The following is a 21,742-nucleotide window of genomic DNA, read 5'->3' as shown; positions in this document are numbered from 1 at the left end:
CTCTCTGCAGATGACTTCGTCAACCATCTTGAAAAGAAGGTCGACGACATCCGATCCTCGTTTGCTAAGTCAAACGACACCGCTGGTTCTGCTCACACTGCCCTACCCTGTGCTCTGACCTCTTTCTCCCCTCTCTCTCCAGATCAAATCTCGCGTCTTGTGACGGCCGGCCGCCCAACAACCTGCCCGCTTGACCCTATCCCCTCCTCTCTTCTCCAGACCATTTCCGGAGACCTTCTCCCTTACCTCACCTCGCTCATCAACTCATCCCTGACCGCTGGCTACGTCCCTTCCGTCTTCAAGAGAGCGAGAGTTGCACCCCTTCTGAAAAAACCTACACTCGATCCCTCCGATGTCAACAACTACAGACCAGTATCCCTTCTTTCTTTTCTCTCCAAAACTCTTGAACGTGCCGTCCTTGGCCAGCTCTCCCGCTATCTCTCTCAGAATGACCTTCTTGATCCAAATCAGTCAGGTTTCAAGACTAGTCATTCAACTGAGACTGCTCTTCTCTGTATCACGGAGGCGCTCCGCACTGCTAAAGCTAACTCTCTCTCCTCTGCTCTCATCCTTCTAGACCTATCGGCTGCCTTCGATACTGTGAACCATCAGATCCTCCTCTCCACCCTCTCCGAGTTGGGCATCTCCGGCGCGGCCCACGCTTGGATTGCGTCCTACCTGACAGGTCGCTCCTACTAGGTGGCGTGGTGAGAATCTGTCTCCTCACCACGCGCTCTCACCACTGGTGTCCCCCAGGGCTCTGTTCTAGGCCCTCTCCTATTCTCGCTATACACCAAGTCACTTGGCTCTGTCATAACCTCACATGGTCTCTCCTATCATTGCTATGCAGACGACACACAATTAATCTTCTCCTTTCCCCCTTCTGATGACCAGGTGGCGAATCGCATCTCTGCATGTCTGGCAGACATATCAGTGTGGATGACGGATCACCACCTCAAGCTGAACCTCGGCAAGACGGAGCTGCTCTTCCTCCCGGGAAGGACTGCCCGTTCCATGATCTCGCCATCACGGTTGACAACTCCATTGTGTCCTCCTCCCAGAGCGCTAAGAACCTTGGCGTGATCCTGGACAACAACCTGTCGTTCTCAACTAACATCAAGGCGGTGGCCCGTTCCTGTAGGTTCATTGCTCTACAACATCCGCAGAGTACGACCCTGCCTCACACAGGAAGCGGCGCAGGTCCTAATCCAGGCACTTGTCATCTCCCGTCTGGATTACGGCAACTCGCTGTTGGCTGGGCTCCCTGCCTGTGCCATTAAACCCCTACAACTCATCCAGAACGCCGCAGCCCGTCTGGTGTTCAACCTTCCCAAGTTCTCTCACGTCACCCCGCTCCTCCGCTCTCTCCACTGGCTTCCAGTTGAAGCTCGCATCCGCTACAAGACCATGGTGCTTGCCTACGGAGCTGTGAGGGGAACGGCACCTCAGTACCTCCAGGCTCTGATCAGGCCCTACACCCAAACAAGGGCACTGCGTTCATCCACCTCTGGCCTGCTCGCCTCCCTACCACTGAGGAAGTACAGTTCCCGCTCAGCCCAGTCAAAACTGTTCGCTGCTCTGGCCCCCCAATGGTGGAACAAACTCTCTCACGACGCCAGGACAGCGGAGTCAATCACCACCTTCCGGAGACACCTGAAACCCCACCTCTTTAAGGAATACCTAGGATAGAATAAAGTAATCCTTCTCACCCCCCCCCCCTTAAAAGATTTAGATGCACTATTGTAAATTGGCTGTTCCACTGGATGTCATAAGGTGAATGCACCAATTTGTAAGTCGCTCTGGATAAGAGCGTCTGCTAAATGACTTAAATGTAATGTAATGTAATGTAATGTGTCTTGCTGGGCATGCAAAGGGGGATACAGCAGCAACTCCCTTCCATGGCAGACACGGAAGGTGTAGTGCAAGGCATTTGTTTTAAGCGAGAGAGCCAGTGCAATGAGTTTTACGTGAACCATGTACAAGGTCGCTCCTTCCAGGTGGAACCACATGAACTGGACAGTGACCACGCACCCGCTGGCCTGTCTGTTGGCGATGAACACGTACGACTGTCAAGGCTGCACCATGCACGGGCAAGTGCTCCACCACCCGCCCAGGCATTTCTCAATGTCACCGATAAAGCCCTCCGGTGTATGTTGTACTTACTAGGGTGGAGAAAAGAGAGAATCTACAAACTGCAACTTAGCCGAAAAGATCGGCGCCGTCGACTTTTACAATGGGAGACTGGTGGCTTATCGCAAGAGGGTGGAGATGAACTATTCATCTTGACACACCTATACATTACGCACCTCCATACAAACACCCTTGAGTCAGCAGGCCTCATTTAATCTGTCACCGTCGACACTAGAACCACACACAATAAAGGCAAGGAGATGCGCTGGGGTGCTATGTGGCACAAGCTAACACTGGAGGAGTTGATGTGCCTGACGTCATCCAAGTCTCTAACGGAACTCACTAAAGAGTACGAGAAGAAGCCTAACCGAGTGCGCTGTTGATCAACAAGCAAAGTTCTATGAGTGAGCCGGACAAGAGTTTCACACCACCCCAGGCCAGTGCACAAGATGATCTCAATTCGTACATCATTCTAAGGTGGTGCCCTTGGTTTTCGCGGACGTTTGGCGTGCTGTCGGAGGCTAATCTTAACATGCTTACTATCAGGTTGCTCAGGCTCAACAGTGAAGAAGCCCCTAGCCTCCTGGAACTACTTACAGCAGCCTCGCTTGTCCTCAAGCAGCCCAACGTACCATACTCCCCAACCTGTCAATATCCATCTCAAACAGAGTTGTTCCTATTCCGCAGCTGACTAACAATTCGCTGTACTAGCGCATCGTCTGCCACAATATAGCGAACCCGAATCTCTGCCTATAGTTAGACATACACATAGTAGCCGTTTTGGCTGTTTCGCAGGTGGTTGTCCAGTTCCTCTTCGTCCCAGATGAGACCTAGCGTCGCACCGGCTTCGTATCCCAGAATGGTGACATTGTTTCCCGTGGTGGGGACGGATTTCGCTATCAGGTACAATTTCACAGCGTGCATAGCGTCCTCACCCGGAACCGTGGTGTTTTCAACTTCGTCTGTGTGGTACACCGTGCCCGACATCGACACGATGGAGCCCACCAGCTGCACGACTTGCCAGACCAGGGACGGCTTTGACACAATAGTGTCGCACGAACCACAAATTGTCACTGAGAATGGATAGGTTATTGAGAGCAATCTCTGTTACATTGGAAACCACATTCAGGCGACACTGCCGCTGGGTCTGACGACCACCCAAGCCGTCACACCTGATCATATCGTGAAACTGGTGAAGCGATTTGTTTTACTTGGAGACGAAGGTGTGGATAGAGATCGCGGGGATGTACATCTCCTCGGTGCCGGTGTAGCTGTTTATACACCTCTTGGCTATCAGAGAGCTCCCTTTCGCAATGTACATGTTGTACAGGTCCACGGTCGACGAGTATTCCTCTGAATGGCTGATGATAGGCATGAGTCTGACACACACATCCCCAACTCGAGGACTGTGTTTGGTAGTCGAGTCGATCAGTTGAGAGGGTACGTGATTGAAGGCGAGATTACCCAGGGCTAGGTTGTTCCATTCACCCTTATACCCATTCAACCCCGATCGCACCACGTCATTATCGCTGTGGTCATCGTTCACCAGGCGCCTCCGAACCTATTCTCTGTACAGCAACTAGCATGACTATTTCTTAAAAGAAAACAAAGACATTTAGACCGACGTATGGTTGTAATACTTTATTTTGTGCACACGATACATCAACACACATAATTAAAAAAAATGCTCAGGGTCTACAACAAGTATGCTCCCAAGACTTTGCAGTACGTTGTCAGGGTAACGCCATATGGAGTTAGCTTTACATCTTTGTGACAACCACTGAGATGAAATCTGCCACAGATGTTGAGGTCTTCAGGGAGCTGCCTCCACCCGAGGGTACCGAGTATCCAGCTTATTTTTTGTTCATCACAGTCGTATTGGACTGCTGTGCGGAGGGTGTGGGTCCCCCCACGTCTTCCATGTCCACCGTGACCGCTTCGCAGCTCTCCTCGCTTGAGCCGCTACTGCCGCGTAAGTTTGCGTAGTTCGTTCATCAATTTAGAGACATCCCCAGGATCCTGATCATCCTTGGATTGTTTGCGCACACGCTTATACGGGGTGTCTTTCACCAAACTCTGCAACGTATCCATATTGGACTGGTTAGACGAGGACTCGTGACACAGAGCTGCGCTGTTGTTCTAGTATGACGTCTCTTATGCTTGCCTTGATCGAATCGATCATCTTCTCTTGCTCTTTCTGGGAGGCTGCCTGTCTCTATGATTCCTCCTTGTTATACTCCATTGCTATCTTCCTCCTTTGCGCCTCGGTCAGAGTGTCTTACTGAAACGATTTGTTGCCAGGATTCGATATGCCGCTCGGGTTATAGGAAGCCTGCCCCCTGAAGAACCCTTGCCCGGTCTGCTGCTACTGAGGATTCCACCGATGTTGGGTTTGAGGTTTGAGGAAGACCTCTCTTTCCTTTGATGCAAGCAGTGCAGGTGGGAGCTCAGACTTGTTCTTTCGAATCGTGCCAACCATGGTGACGTTCCTCTTCAGGAGCTGCCGTCCAAGTTCATAAGAGGTGAAGAAATTGTCACGTGACATTGTGACCCCTCAGTCCCTTTGTCACATCAAGCACAACCCGCATCCCCTGGTTCTTCTCTGGGCCTCCACTGGTCGGCTTCCCGGTGTAGACTTGCATCTTCCAAGTGTAGCTGGATTTGGCGTTGCAGGCCACCCATGACTTGATCCCATATTTTGCTGGCTTGCTGGGCATGTACTGCCGGAAAGGACAACAACCTTTGGCAAGAAGATTTTAGCATCATCTGTAATTATTAGTTGCTGATGTCTCAAAGTGGTGCACAGAAAACCAGCCTAAAACCCCAAACAGCAAGCAATGCAGGCGTAGAAGCCCGGTGGCAAGGAAAACTCCCTAGAAAGGACAGAACTTTGGAAGAAACCTAGATATACCTAGATAGGGTCCCTCTAAATGGAATCAGTTGCTCATCCACCGTCACATCAGGCCCTGGGTTGTAAGAGAACTGGCAGCCGCTCGACTCACTTGTCCCAGACCTCTCTTATGGCTGCCAGTTTGTTCATCGCACGTCTCGCGGGTCTCGACTCAAGATCATTAAATCGTAGCAGTCTTGAGTAAGTGGGAAAGAGCTTGAGTGGCATCGTGGCACGGACAATCGCCCCTTCACTCTCTGCATCCCACAGACTAGCTACAGCCTCAACTCGGGACCTGTATACACCTGCTAAGATAAGCAGCCCTATGTAGGCATGCAGGTCAGTCTCATCCATTCCTTTCCAGCTGTCTCCATATTTTTGAAACCCCTCCAGATTTGTCATGTCCAGGATGATTTTCTCTATTGCTGGTGTGATGAACGGGTAGAATGTTTAGGCGATGTCATGGGCATGGGAAATGGCATATGTTGTGGGTCCTGGGGTCATCTCCATGACCTTATGCTCTGCCATCCTTCCCTGGTTGTGATATTCTACTGAGGACCATTTGATTTTGCCGTTTTTTGACAGGAAGGTCTCTCTTTCAGCTTGAGGGATATCGTCTTCTTCTTCTTCTGAAGATGATGCATCATGCTCTGGGTTGTATTCCTCCCCATCTTCATCTTCTGACACATCCTCCCCTTCCTCTTCCTCTTCAGAGTAGTCTTGCTGGACATTTGAAAATATCTGTTCTAGAACCTGTTCAGCAATGAAACGCGCACACTCATGAATTCAGCTCCTCGGAGGAGACCACATATATGGACGTGTACCCATGACAATATTAGTACCTTGTCTTTCCTACAGCTTACATGGATACATGACTAAAGGCAACAGTTGACCTTTGTCCTATTGGGGTCAGTCTAGGACAGGTCATCGCATTTCAAGTTGAATAATATCATGGAGAGGACATGTACCCATGACAATATTAGTACCTTTTTTCCCTACAGGTTACATGTCTAGACATGTACAGACGTGTAGTTCACTTGTGTACTACTGGGGTCAGTCTAGGACAGGTCATCACATTTCAAGTTGAATAATATCATGGAGGTGATTGTTTTACTGATTCACGGACGTGTACAGACGTGTACTGAGGACAGCGGGAGGATTGATCCCGGTGTCGGGTCATTTAGCCCCAACCCGACACTGTGTTGTCCTGGGGTCATTTTGACACCACACAGTGTTGACTCTCCCACTGTCCTTGGGTCGTTTTGACCCTCCCGCTGTCCTTGGGTCATTTTGACCCGACGCAGTGTTGAGCCTCCCGCTGTCCTTGGGTCATTTTGACCCGACACTGTGACCCGGCACTGTGTTGTTTAACCCTGCCGCTGTTGTTGGATCATTTTGACCCGACACTACAGCATTGAAAACAATCACCTCCATGATATTATGCAACTTGAAATTTGATGACTTGTCCGAGACTGACCCCAATATTCCAAAAGTGAATGGGTACATGTCCGTACATCTCATGACATGTGGAGCAGTGAAAACAATCACATCCATGATATTATGGAACTTGACATTTGATTTATTTTTCTTGACTGACCCCAATATCACAAAAGTAAAATGTTGCCTTTATTCATGTAACCGTGTAAGATGTATGAAACAGGTGCCTTTGTGATCAAGAGCACATGAAATATATGCTTTTATTATTCCTTCAGGTCTTTTCTCCTATACGATCAGGGGTTTAGGCCTGCTACGTTTCAGCATCTAATGAATAGGGTGATCTCTGGCCTTGAAGGCTGTGCTGTTTATCTAGACGAGGTGGTTGTTTTATCGTGACACTTGGGAGCGCGATCTGGTGCAGATATGGACTCTGTTTGAACATTTGACTGAGGCCTGTCTCACTGTGAACTTAGCCAACTGAGTTTGCCCAGGCAACAGTGACCTACCTAGGCAGAGTGGTTAGGCAGGGTCATGTTCTCCCGGTGCGGGCTAAAGTGGCCGCTATCGATCTGTTTCCACCACCCACCACCAAGAAGGAGCTGCAACGCTTCCTAGGTATGTGTAACAGGGTTATATTGGTGATTCCCCTTGCCACTTTATTGTTAAGCCAATGGAGTTTTGGTTTGAGTTTGTCTTGCCTTCACCTACTCAACATGGCATCTTATTGGCTGGTTTGCATAGCTTGCTTACGAGGGGGGATGTTCCAGTTAGAATCGTCCCAGTGAACAAGCACCAAACCAGCGGTAAGTTGTTGGTTGCAAAGCACTGTACATCAAAAGTGATTTTTATACTCTCAAGTGATGATTTAAATGTACAATTTATATCAAATTGTTTGTAAATGTTATTCGAACATCACACATAAGATGCAGCGGTTTTTGGAGAATATTTGTTGTGCATTTTGTTGTAAAGAATTCCCGCCAGTACTAGCTAGCAACTTACTGTGTCTGGTGGGGGGTTCATATATTTTGTACAGTGCGTGAGTGCAGAGTTGGATGGTGAGACGTGCATTGCATGACGTGCAATTTTGTGTCGTTCCTATCAGAATAAATCTACATGACTGGTGCTACATGTTGGAGGTCCGTGTCGATGACTGATTGTACACAACGCCAGAAGAGTACTGTTACATATGGTTGGGTACTTTCGGGGGCTTTGCTTCAACTTCTCCACAGTTGTAGCACCTCTGACTGATCTGTTGAAGGAGAGTTCTGACCATGTGTTGGCTGCACCATGATTTGAACTGCCTTCAGCCTATATGTGGATGCCAGTAATGTAGGGGCAGGTGTAGTGTTGCTTCAAGCAAATGGGGGTGTCGAAAATCCTGTTAGTTATTTCTCTCGACAGTTTAACTATTCAATGGGGGAGAAAGAGGCCCTTGCTTTTATCTGGTCATTGAAGTATTTTGAGTTGTGTGTGTGGTCCCCAATGTGGTTTACACTGACCACAACCCACTTACTTTCCTGCACACCATGCTTTTCCTAAAAAGCAGGATTATGCGCTGGTGTTTGTTCCTGCAGGCGTTGTATTTGGATGTACTACATGTTAAAAGTGTGGATAATGTGCTTTAACGTGCACCGGTTTAGTCGATCTTCGGACGCCTTCGTTGTTTTTTATTTTCGGTTGGTGGTCTGTACAGGGTTTATTTTGTCCTTCCTGTTGCTCTGGCTTCTGCTCTCCTGTCAGTTGGTCTCCATTTCTTTCTCTTAAATTGTTGCTGAGGTTGGATGGGGTCAGGTGATTTGGTTGGGTTGGTATCATGGGCATCCGGTGAGCCTCTTGCCTTTATGGTTTGTATAGTATTTTGTGTCTGAACCTTTATTGGTTATGGTTTTTGATCAGTTGTATTGGTGTATTTGTGTGGTTGTGGGTTTTGTTTTCAGGTCTTTGTTAGTTCCTGCTTTTCATAGGAGTGGGTGTTATAACCCCCTCGGTTTCCTTGCCTCCTTCTCTGTGTTTATATTTGCAGATTGGGGACAGGTGAAGCTGATTGGGTCATTAAGGTGACTAGTTGCACCTGGGTTTGGGATCAACTAGGTGATAACAGGTCCTGGTGCTCAGTTCTTCCTCTGCCTCTCTCTCCACAAGCACCATTTTGTTTCGTAATCTGGTTGATTTGTTTTTGATTAGGTGCACCTTTAACACATTTTACCTTCATCCATGCATCTCCATTACATCCCTCACATGCCTACTGTCACACTTCACAAGTTAGTTATATTGTTCAAATCTAGGCTAAGCACTATGCCTCCCTTAACAGTCATATGTCAAACAACATCCCTTATTGTACAAGTAATATCCATAATATCCCGCCCAGGAACGCTGTACATCTGACTCAGATACGATATTCCCCATCACTTTATTAACACGGTTAGCGAAAACCCTTGCCAAAATCTTATCAGTATTCCGTAAACTTAAAAGCCTAACATATTCCAGCTTCTCCCTGCTCCATTTGTTTTAGAATATTTAACAATCCTGTGGACAAAGATTCTGGAACTACCTGTGCCTGTTCCAACATTGCAGGTGCTAAAATATCCACAAATTGATGATAACTCACTTTTCAGCCCATCTGATCCTTTTTCCAGCTCAAAGAAAATTCTCTGTCTTGCGTAGTCAACACTCAACCCTCTAATCTTCTCTTTTAGACCCTCCCACCACAATCCAAAATTAACACATTTAAAATCACTCAACATTTCTCTGTTTAATACAATCGGCAATCATATCAATATATTTTTCTTCTTTTAGTACCTCCGCATTCAAACACCATACACCACACCCTCTAGTAGGCATACTATGACCCAGCAGGAGCCCAAGAGATGCATGATCACTTAAAACATTTAAGTCATTACCTAATCTTGTGAACATATTGCACCACATTTACAGCCGCTGAACAATAATCAATGCGGCTTTGCCTGAGACCGTTTTAAAACAACCTGCCTCCTTGAGAAAGCTCTCTCACCTGGATGCATACCCCAACATACATCACTCAACGATCCTTCATTGTGGGGCGGCAGCGTAGCCTAGTGGTTAGAGCGTTGGACTAGTAACCGGAAGGTTGCGAGCTCAAACCCCCGAGCTGACAAGGTACAAATCTGTCGTTCTGCCCCTGAACAGGCAGTTAACCCACTGTTCCCAGGCCGTCATTGAAAATAAGAATATGTTCTTAACTGACTTGCCTGGTTAAATAAAGGTAAAATTTAAAAAAAATAAATAATAATAATTACCCCCAGCAAGACTAGCCTAGACAGATCAGAGCACAACAATGCACTCCTTGACGTGTCCAGTTTAGTCAAACGAACGTTAAAATCCCCCAACCAATATACAGTTACAATGTTGCTCAAGTGACTGAAAAAAACATGGCTCGGTCAATCTCATTATTAGGTGAATAAACATTCAAAAAAATGTAACACAAGCCTACCCTTACCCGTGTGCACTTCCCTAATATTCTGCACACTATCCCGCTTAATTAAAATAGCAACCCCACACGTCCTCTCCCTACCATTATTAAAATGAAGCAAATCCATCGCTTTCTTACTTCATCCATCATACTGTCAGTCCAGTGTCTCTTGAAGGCATGAAATAACCTGAAGTAGGCTTACTGTCTAACTTTTCCATATGTCTTCGTCTCATTAATATTGACAGATAAAACTCTCAACACGAGTAGGAGTATAATGTTTGTTTCTATCATCAAGACCCAGTTGTTTTCTTTCTTGATCTTGACCTGCCTCCTTCACTTCTTTCCTTACTCTTTGGACTTCATCTGACACGTCACGCCCAGAGTCCTTCCTCTTTGAGGATTCACCCTTCACCTCCATATTTTCTGGACTAGTGTCAGATATAAGACGTTCATGATCAGCACCCCCTGCACCTTCAGACAGATCCGTTGCCAACATTCCTCCTCTACCCTCCGGCTCATTTCCATATTCGACGATGCCGTCGAAGAACTCTCCATCCATGCTAGACCCGATTCAATCTGCCACAGTAGATTCATCACCCTCTTCTCCTTCACCATCCTGGCCTCCTTTTTCTCCCTCCATCACACTCTCTTCTACCACCACCTCCTGTTGTTCCATGTCATCACCGTCTGTCGGCCCAGTACACGTGCAGTGGATGCCGCGCTCACCACACCTATTGCAAGGTCTTCCCACTTTTGCGACGCACTCTCGCATAATGCCCTTGTATCGTCGTCATAAACAAATCATGGCAATTCTGGACTACGTGGCCAGGCTGAATACAAATTTGGCACACTTTAACTTGTCTGTCGTGTATCACACAAAATTATTTAGCCCCCTCCAACATCTTGAACTTTGCAGAATACGGTAGTGAGTGCATCACGTCTGTGAACCGGACCTTGCAGAATCTTGTGACATCCGCTATCTCCGTTACCAGCCATAATGTCTTCTAAATCAGAAACCACCGACACACACCATCCTTCTAATTTGGCAACAATAGCAACATTGCTAATATACACGGATAAATTCATGAAGGACGCCACCAGTTCATCCGATGAAATGTCCCTCGCCATTACCGTACACGATTTGATTTTCAGTCCATCCATCAGTTACTCCTTCCCATGGACATGCGACATCGTTATCTCGTACTCCCGATCCCCCTTGCATCTGCACCCTGTCACTGCTCAGCATGACTTCTCTATCCCTCACAGCAATTCCATTGTTACTTTACGATTCCCAGTGATATCCACTGCCATAATACAAGCCCTATCATAGGATTTCTCCCTCAACGGTGGTGCACCAGAATTATTTTCTCCATGTCCCGCACTCATTCAGTTTCCTCGCGATGGTCATAGAAGCCATTGTAATCCATCTGGTTATACAGACACCTTTCCCCCAACAACATAAGCTGGTGAAAATCAACTCAACTAATAAAAAATATAATAAATAAAAAATTAAAAAAATTGCCAAAGAAAATACATATATACTAAAAAGCAGCGAACAATTCCCTCTCCTACAAAACCAACTTGCCAGCAACAACGTCTTCAATCACTGACCCTGCTTAGCTTCCAAGAACAGATGAGATCGCAGACCAGGCTAGCAGGCCACCCCAGCTAGCAGACAACACAAAACTGAAGACAGTGGGAGGAGCTAAGGGAAGACAAGATGATATACAGGGGAGTGGAAATGCAAAAAAGAAAAACAAAATATAAATTAAGGAAGAAAGAAAGGAAAAGGAGCAGCGGGCCTGTAGTCTACCACCGAGACCACCACCTTACCCAGGACAAAATAAAACAATTGTGAACCAGAACAACACTAATACACTTAACAAAATAACTCAGAACACAATTTCCCGGGCACCCTCAGGCCTATTATTGCCTCGCCGATCAAATGCAGCAACTGTCAAAGAAAATACACAAAGAACAGATTATTAATATTACTAATATTTAAGTTTCGTGACATTTCCCTTTAAAACAGCTAATTTATATTTGTACAAATTAAAATAGCATTTGAATGTTACATTTAAATTAGTTTACCTCTTGAAGCTAGGGGGCACTTTTTATGTTTGGAAAAACAACGTTCCCAAAGTAAACGGCCTATTTTTCAGGACCAGATAATAGAATATGCATATGATTGACAGATTAGGATAGAAAACACTAAAGTTTCCAAAACTGTAAAAATATTGCCTGTGAGTATAACAGAACTGATATTGCAGCCGAAAGCCTGAGAATAAGCCAATCAGGAAGTGACTCTTATTTTGAAACCCTGTGTTCCTATGCATCCCTATTGACCATTGAAATTGATATCAACCAGATTCCTTTTTCTATGGCTTCCCTAAGGTGTCTACATCCTTTAGACATAGTTTCAGGCCTTTATTTTGAAGAATGAGCGTGAACGACCACATTACGTAAGTGGACAGGTGGGGGCTCTCTGAGTAATTTTTGCGCAAAAGAGAGAGTTCCTCCCAGTCCGAGTGAAAAGCCAACTGTCCCAGTTGATATATTATCGAATAGATATTTGAAAAACACCTTGAGGCTTGATTATAAAAAAACGTTCGACATGTTTCTGTCAACATTATGGATATCATTTTTTATTTTTGTCTGCGTTGTCGTGATCGCTATTTCCGGTGGATTTCTGGGCATAATGCACCAAACTAACGGAGGTATTTGGATATAAAAAAATATCTTTATGGAACAAAAGGAACATTTGCTGTCTAACTGGGAGTCTCGTGAGTGAAAACATCCGAAGATAAACGATTAATTTGATTGCTTTTCTGATTTTTGTGACCAAGTTACCTGATGCTAGGTGTACTTATTGTTTTGTTGGGCTATCGATAAACTTACACAAATGCTTGTATTGCTTTCACTGTAAAGCATAATTTCAAAATCTGAGATGACAGGGTATTAATGAAAGGCTAAGCTGTGTTTCGCTATATTTCACTTGTGATTTCATGAATGTGAATATTTTCTAGTAATATTTTTTGACTGTTGCGCTATACTATTCAGCGTTGCTGATAACAAATATACCGGATCTGGGAGGGGTAGTTCCAAGAGGTTATTAAATTATATGTTAAAAACAATAGAAACAACCATGAAAATGTTTTTTTTTCTTGTAAAACATCCAATCTGTAAAAGCCATTTAAGTTGTGTACAAAGGATTTAACAAAAGTAAAACATGTTTAAAAATGTGCTGTTCCGAATCAATAACTGTCCTGTCCTTCGGGGCCCAGAGGAGATCCCTCCCCTAGGCGCCGCAGCGCTGTCAGGCCGGGACCTTGGGTGTTGTGGGGGACCCTTCGCCTGTGGTCAAGGCCCCCTTCTGTACCACCCAAGGTCTACCGTGGCTACCATGGCCACTGCCTGGGGGATGGACTCTACTCGTTTCGCTACCAGCAGGTTGTGGGAGGACCACAGTGCTTCCTTCCACAGGTCCCTTGGCAGCTCTGCACTCCCAGAGCAAGTGCGTCACCGACTCCTCTTGGCCGCAGCCTGGTCGGGTGTCCTCACAATTGCCCCGGGAGTGCATAACGGCCCTGACCTGGAGGATCTCGTGGGTGACAATCCAGGACAGGTCCTGTTGATGGTTCAGCAGAGCCGGATGGGCCATGTTGTGCCAAACCGTAGTGGGCTCTCCTGTAGCAAGCCCGTGCACTGGACACACTGGTTCCTGCTCCTGCAAAAGAGAGAGAAGAGCACGATGGATTGCTCAAACGGTTACTGCCTCTTTTTCCAGTTAAAAATGTCTTAACTTCTGGAGCTGGGTATAGTGTGCAGGGAGTAGGAAAGAGACTGGGGCTTGCAGGTCGACTGGGATCAGTCTTAGGATCCTGAGGTAAGATCCCAGCCAGAACCAGAGAGGTGGCAAGAGTGAGATGTAACGCTATGTAGCGGCTGCCCAGGAACAAGTAGAGGTCAGGCAAGCCTTTCCCCCCCCTTGGACCTGGGCCTCTTGACCACCTCCCTCAGCCTCTCCCACTTGCTTCCCCACAGGAAGTAAAACAGCATCTATTCCAGTGCTAAAATAGTTCTTCGTGGGGGGATAAAAACAGAACTGATTAATTAAAGCACAGGTAAAATCACAGCATTAATGATTAAAAGTCAGCTGTCATAGCCATCAAAAATCTAGTTTCTGTCTTACTGTCCCCAGGATCCCACTTCATTTGCTGCTCCCTTCTCCCTCCCTGTCAAACTTTTCCCCAGTACCATTTATTTAGGTCCTTTTAACAGTCAGTGGTAGTCTGGTCAAGTCTGGGTCTGCCCATGATTAGAAAAATGTGGCTTTGTTTTGTCTCTGGCCGGTCATCCCCCCCCCCCCACACTCCCCGGGATACCCACCCAACTGATTCGTTGGAAATGATGTAAAATATATCACTAGCCACTTTAAACAATGCGACCTAATATAATGTTTACATACCCTACATTATTCATCTCATATGTATATACTGTACTCTATATCATCTACTGCATCTTTATGTAATACATGTATCACTAGCCACTTTAACTATGCCACTTTGTTTACATACTCATCTCATATGTATATCCTGCACTCAATACCATCTACTGTATCTTGCCTATGCCGCTCTGTACCATCACTCATTCATATATCTTTATGTACATATTCTTTATCCCCTTACACTTGTGTCTATAAGGTAGTAGTTTTGGAATTGTTAGCTAGATTACTTGTTGGTTATTACTGCATTGTCGGAAACTAGAAGCACAAGCATTTCGCTACACTCGCACGAACATCTGCTAACCATGTGTATGTGACAAATAAAATTTGATTTTGATTTGATTCTCAAGACCTGTGCCAGTGGTTCGATGCAGGCCACAAACAGAAGAGGAGATAAAGGACAGCCCTAATAGATGCCACAGTGTACTCCCACTGCTTTTGACAAAGCCCATTTACAAGGACTTTGCTGGTGATATCCCCATACAGCAGTCCCACCCAAGCTAAGAACCTGTCCGGAAGACCATTTATTGCAGTACCTTGAAGAGCTACTGGTGCGAGGCCCGATCAAAATCAAAATTTCGGACTACATGCCATGTGTTTCTGTCTCTCGCATGACCGATGGCATATCTGATCAGTACCAGGCTCACCGTGATCTTCCTTCTGGGAACGGCACAGGGTTGGTCCTCCCCTAAAACAGAAGACATTCTGAGTGTTAGAACCTTAGTAAAAAAGTATACAGTCAAAATGTAAAAGGGTAATCAGTCTCCAGTTTGTCTTGTGTGAAAGAGTCACAATCCCTACTCTAAAACTGTCAGGTAGTTTGTCAAGTTGTTCAAAGTCAGTAAAGACAGAAGTTTGTCGGCTAAGACATCCCAAAAGGTCAGATAAAACTCCAAGGGGAGGCTGTCCTCCCCTGGTGACTTACCCCTCTTAAAATGTTTCAGTCCTTTATCAATTTCTGTCATTGTCAGGTCTTTTGTCAGCTTGTCTGTGTTGAGTAAGGTCCTGTCAATGTATGTTAAAATGTCTCCCATGGTTTCCTCACGCAAACATTTTAGTTAACAGTTCCCCATAAACATCCTACTTATTTGATTCCCTCTTTGTTTTTAATCGTGTCATTGTCCTACCCTTTCTAACTATTTTCTTAAAGTGCCTCGTACACATCTCCCCTTCTAATTCCCTATCCTTACTTCTTAAAATAACCCCCTTACTTTTCTGTTTAGCTAAAAATGCCATTTCCTCCTTTAATTTCATGGTTAAAATCAAAGACATCAGATGATTAAAAGATGTTATTAAACTCTCAGCAAAAAAACCCATAATAAAACAAACCACCACAAATACTCAAAACAAGGCATTTAAATCACAAAACAAATGAAAACACAAAATTATAACCCAGGGGAGCACCGTCCCTCCCATAGGGCAGAACCTTCCTTAGGCGGCCTGCTAGGACATGGGCTACCACCTTGTAGTCTGCGCACAATAGCTTAATGGGCCTGTAGTTCCCTAGGTTATCCCCTTCCCCTTTCTTGAAAAGCAGCATCAAGACCCCAGAAGCCCTGAATCATACACTGCTTTTTTTACCGAAAGAAAATCTCTGCCCAAAATTTCCCAAAAGGTAACATAAAACTCCAGAGGATGCACATCGTAACCTGGCACCTTGTCGGTTGGTAAAACCCACAAAGCATCCTAAATCTCCGCAAGCTCGAAAGGGCGGTCAAGATCAGAGGCTGCCTCCGGGGGACCCTTTTCCCTCAAAAATCCTAAGAAGACACATTCTTTCGTACCATCTGTCCTTCTCCCTAAAATATCCTAGGTAGGAGGACGCTGCTTCCACCATGCCCTTTGGGTCAGAAACCATTCCTCCCCTTCTGTTTGCAGCTGAGCAATAACTGCTTTGGCACGGTCAGCTTTAACCTGTTTTAAAAAATATGAGCTGCTAGCCTCCCCAAACTCGAACTTGTCTCTTTGACACCTAAAGAGAAAGTCCCTGGCCTTCCCCTGAAAATACAGCCCCAACTTACTTTTTAAAACCTCCATCCTCTCCACATCCCTCCCCTCACCCTTTTTCTCAGCTGACACCAAGGCAGTCAGCTCCCCCTGAAGCCGTTGAAAAACCTCCCTATCTGCACGGGCCTTAGCGACACAGTGCGAAATGGCCAGGGTGCGCACATGGCTCTTTACGCACCCCCACCATTCGACTAGAGAACCAAAAAAATGGCTTGAGGTCACCCTATATCTCATAATGGGATTTAAAAGCCTCCCCAAAATAAAGATCTGCCAAAATTTGGGAGTTTAATTTCCAAAAACGTCTACCGAAAACATTACCCGGGCTGGAGAAAGTGACTTGCGAGACTGGCACAGATACAGGTAAAACAAAACAAAATCTATACGACTATGGGAACCCCTTGAGATTTCCCATGTCCTACCCTCCCCATTGGGGTCGCTGACTCTGAAAGAGTTCCTAAAATAACTAAATGTAACCACAGAAACAAATAGGTTAGGCTAAAGTATCCAGTTCAGTTAGTAACGCCAACATCTGTCAGGGACAAAAAAAAAATAGATTTTCTACCGAGGTTCAGCAGGTGCATAAATGTTCAAACGAAACTTCACCCCCCTCCAGTCTGCATCAACCACTAAAACCATCCCCTGTATGAGAGAAAAAGAATCCACCAAACAAAATCCCTACCCCAGAGGTGTGCACCCCCCCAACCCTCATCTGGACTCTCCCTTCGTCCACCTCCTTGAAAAAACAGAAACATCCCCCATTTCCCTTGAATAAACCTCTTGTAAAAAGAAAACCTGGAAGACACAGGAAAGGTACTGAAACTCCCCATATCCCTTAATACCCTTTACATTCACTGTTACTACTGTAAAAAGGGCCATACAAAGGAAGGAACTAAACAAGATCACCCAGGGTCTCAATGCAGTCTCTCTCAGACAGGAGCCACCCCCATACCAAAGCCATTCACCCCTTCCAGGTAACTGTTTGTCATGCCTGGCACCACAAAAGAGCGTTCAGGGCTGGAAAAGGAGTTCACACAGGTTAGTACCTGTCCACAGACCTGCGATGCTTGCACAGGACTGGAAGAGTGGTCTCCCCCGGACAGTACCTGTGAAGCCTCCTCAGGATTGGTGTCCATCGCCGAGGTGCCTGTCCCAGGAAGCGCAGGAACCAAACAGGACCCCTGGACCTGATTCCCAAACCAAGGCTTCAGAGGCCGCCAGTGCAAGAACCTTCAAAACAACTGGATCTTGGGTCTCAGCCCCACATCTAACCCTTCATCCCCGGTATCAGGGTTCAGCACTGTAAACCGGTTGGAGATGGCCACCGATGGCCTCCTGTGCTTTCCACCGCCACCCGGTCAGTGACCCTCTTCTTCCTTTCCCCCTTGTAAGATGCCGTTGTCGTAAGATGCCGATCCAGTCGACCCGCTAGCCGAAGACGACCTCATCTTTCAAGAAATGGTTCGGGTAACTGAGTCGTCTGACATCTCACTCTGCAGACTATCCTCCCAGGCGCCGGTCAGCAGCTCCATCTCCTCCAAAATCCCCTTTGGACAGACCTCCTTTACTGCAGCACCTCGGCTGCAGTCACTCAAATTTATTGGCTGGAGAGGAGAGCCCGCAGCACCTTCCTCGAGGCCATCACCGGCTGCCTCCGCATAGGTCCATTGTCTATTTGGGCAGTCTTTAAACAAGTGGCCCTGCTTCCCACAGCCATTGCAGACTTGCGCCTTGACCTGGTTTCCCACAGTTTGGGGGGTGGGGGGGGACGTATCAGAAACTGATAAGAACAGATATTTATTTTTTTGAAAAATTATTTATTACATTCAATGCCATTCATACAAACAACTCAAATATAGGCATTTTTAAATTAAAAAAAGGAAACCAGAAGGGGGCCTTGACCACAGGCGAAGGGTCCCCCACAACACCCAAGGTCCCTCCCCACCTACCAAACTACCTTGAAAATAATTACAACCTCAAATTAACTCTTGAAACTACCCCTCCCGGATCCGGGAGAATTGTCATCAACTACACTAATTAGCAGAACGCAACGGACAACATATCTTACTAGAAAACATTCATATTCATGAAATCACTAGTGAAACAGTTTAGCCTTTTAATCACCCTGTGAGCTCAGATTTTGAAATTATGCTTTACAGCCAAAGTAAGACAAGCATTTGTGTAAGTTTATCGATAGCATAGCATTATGTCCAGCTAGCAGCAGTCAGCTTGGTCACGAAAATCCAAAAAGCAATCAAATTAAATAATTTACCTTTGATGAGCTTCGGATGTTTTCACTCACGAGACTCCCAGTTAGACAGCAAATGTTCATTTTGTTCCATAAAGATTATTTTTATAGCTGAAATACCTCCGTTTGTTCTTCACGTTTTGTTGAGCAATCCACCGGAAATTGCGGTCACGACAACAAATATTCCAAATTAGCTCATTAATATCGACAGAAACATGGCAAATGTTTTTTATAATCCATCCTCAAGGTGTTTTTCCAACATCTATTCGATAATATATCAACCGGGACAATTGGCTTCTTATAGTAGGAGCGAGAGGAGCAATGGCCGCTTTTGTCTATTACGCACAAATCACTCTGAGAGCCACCAGCTGACCACTGACTCAATGTTGTCGTTCACACTCATTTTTCAAAATAAAAGCCTGAAACGATGTCTTGTGACTGTAGACACATTAGGGAAGCCATAGAAAAGGGAATCTGGTTGATATCCCTTTCAATGTTCAATAGGGAGGCATAGGAACACAGAGGTTTCAAAGTAAGAGTCACTTCCTGATTGGATTTTTCTCAGGCCTGCAATATCAGTTCTGTTATACTCAGACAATATTTTTACAGTTTTGGAAACAGAGTGTTTTCTATCCTAAGCTGTCAATTATATGCATATTCTAGCATCTTGTCCTGAGAAATAGCCTGTTTACTTTGGGAACGTTATTTTCCAAAAATGAAAATACTGCCCCCTAGTATCAAGAGCTTAAACCAACCCAACTATTACTCCCAGGACACACCAAAAGAAAAGACAGAAAACTCACCCTATGCTCCCCTGCACTGTCTCAACCGTCGGCCTCCATCTCCCTAACCCGGGATGCAGGAACGTTGTTTGATACTTGAGTACACTGCATCCTGGGTTGTGCCCCAAACTCCACCACCTTGATTCCTTTTGGGCTCTGGCCTAAGGGCAGTGTGCCCCCAAACATCTCCCAACTCTGGGCCATGCCTGGGAGCTCAATCTCCGTCAGGAGTGACTGTGAAGAGGGGGCCAATAAGGGGCCTGAAACTTCTCCCTCCATCTCCTGCCTTGCAACTCCCTCCCTTCTACTTGTCCTCCTTCTGTCCACCGAGCGCCTCCTTGTCCTATTCATTGGAGAATGCAGTGGCAAGGGGAATCTCTATCCCCCCTCCCTGCCAGCTCCTCCACCATCTCCTCTACTCGGGCACTTGATGCATCACTGTCCCCCCCACTCCTTCACACTATCTCCCCGTCTACCTCTGATCCCTCTGCTCCTTTCAGACGGCCCTGATGCCAACACCTTCCCTGGCACATGGAGTGGGCGTTGGTGAGGATGGTTTCTCCTGTTCCTCTTCCCCCGCTGCCGCTTTTTTCTCCTCCTCCTGCCGTGTGTCCATTCCCTGTGGGCCTGTGCTTGGGTCTGGGTCTCCTCCTCTTCCCCCATCCTCCACAGATGCGTATGACTGCTGACGAGCCGGGCAGTCCCGCCACAGGTGCGCTAGCGAGCCACACCTGTGACACGCCTTCGGCTCGTCAGACTCTAAAATATGTCCGTAAGCCATACAACGCCTGCAAAAGGGAGGCTGACAGGTATAAAACAACGTCCCCGTTGTGAATGTAACCTCCCAGGCCCTTTTGGGTATTCCCTAAGGAGAGCCTGAAAGCTTCTCCTCCCATTCCAAAACCGAGAGTGTCCTTGAGGAGCCTTGCCCAAATATCTCCCCAGGAAGGCTCTAACGTCCTCGTCCTTCACGTGGGTTATAAATATTAACCGTTACTACTCTAAATTTGTTCTCTGCCAAGCTCTCTACATATTGGCACATGGGTCTTTCCTGCTCAAACTATCACCATCCACATCGTTTCTCCTCTGTGTAGAAGGTAACATCATACGCTCTATCCAATGGAGGCATCCTTTAAACCCATTTGAGCAACCCCATCAGCAAGGTCCTTCCAAGCGCCTCCCTTCCGAAAGGCTCCATGTCCTTCTCCTTCCATGTGAATCTACCGCATTCGCAAGTCCAATCCCCAGGACCGACGTGTACAGAGTCATCCTTGCCTTCTCCTCCAGGAAAAGGGCTTTCTCAATAGAATTCTCTTCACAAAGAAAAAACAAATGAAACAATTATTACGAACCGGGAAAATATTCTGTCCGAAGGGAAAAAAAACTATCGCCAAAAGGCTGAGAAGCGATAACCCACAAATTGACCCCTGCACCTGGGGGTCTCGGCAGACCTCAGCGGTTTGGCAATAGTTGGCTCCTCCCCACCCAAAGTTTCCCTGGCGACAGGCAGGTGTTTTGTTTTTAAAGTCGCCAATGCATCTTTAACCTGTCTAGCAGAACCCCTCGCCAACAGCCAATGAAATTGCAGGACGCCAAATACAAATCAACAGAAATCTCATAAATCAAATTTCTCAAACATACAATTATTAGGCACTATTATGAAGATACTATTCTCGTTAATCCAGCCACAGTGTCTGATTTCCAAAATGCTTTCAAGCGAAAGCTCCACAAACTATTGTTAGGTCACCACCAAGCCACAGAAAAACCCAGCCATTTTTCCAGCCAAAGAGAGGAGTCACAAAAACCACAAATAGAGATTAAATGAATCAGTAACATTTGATCTTCATCAGTTGACACTCACAGGACTTCATGTTACACAATAGATGCATGTTCGATAAAGTGCATATTTATATCAAAAAATCTAATTTTACATTGGCGCGTTACGTTCAGTAGTTCTAAAACATGCGGTGATTGTGCAGAGCCACATGAATTCACAGAAATACTCATTATAAATGTTGATAATAATTCTAGTGTTATGCATGGAATTTTAGATACACTTCTCCTTAATGCAACCGCTGTGTCAGATTTCAAACAAACTTTACGGAGAAATCATAATCTGAGAACGGCGCTCAAAGCCTAAACCAGCAAGAGAAATATCCGCCATTTTGGGGAGTCAACATTATTCATAAGTTAATATTTATAATGCTATTTACCTTTGATTTATCTTCATCAGAATGCACTCCCAGGAATAGCAGTTCCACAATAAATGCTTGTTTTGTTCGATAATGTCCACAATTTA

General features: G+C 45.9%; 1 pseudogene; it reads right to left on the bottom strand.

Annotated features, from left to right (window-relative positions):
• Nucleotides 1-13,221: 13,221 nt before the first annotated feature.
• Nucleotides 13,222-15,645, bottom strand: LOC118373271 (uncharacterized; annotated as a pseudogene).
• Nucleotides 15,646-21,742: the final 6,097 nt, after the last annotated feature.

Source organism: Oncorhynchus keta, chromosome 2, assembly GCF_023373465.1.
Source record: "Oncorhynchus keta strain PuntledgeMale-10-30-2019 chromosome 2, Oket_V2, whole genome shotgun sequence".
Lineage (NCBI taxonomy): Eukaryota > Metazoa > Chordata > Actinopteri > Salmoniformes > Salmonidae > Oncorhynchus > Oncorhynchus keta.
Note: the sequence above shows the minus strand (reverse complement) of the source record. Positions and strands in the feature narration are given on the sequence as shown.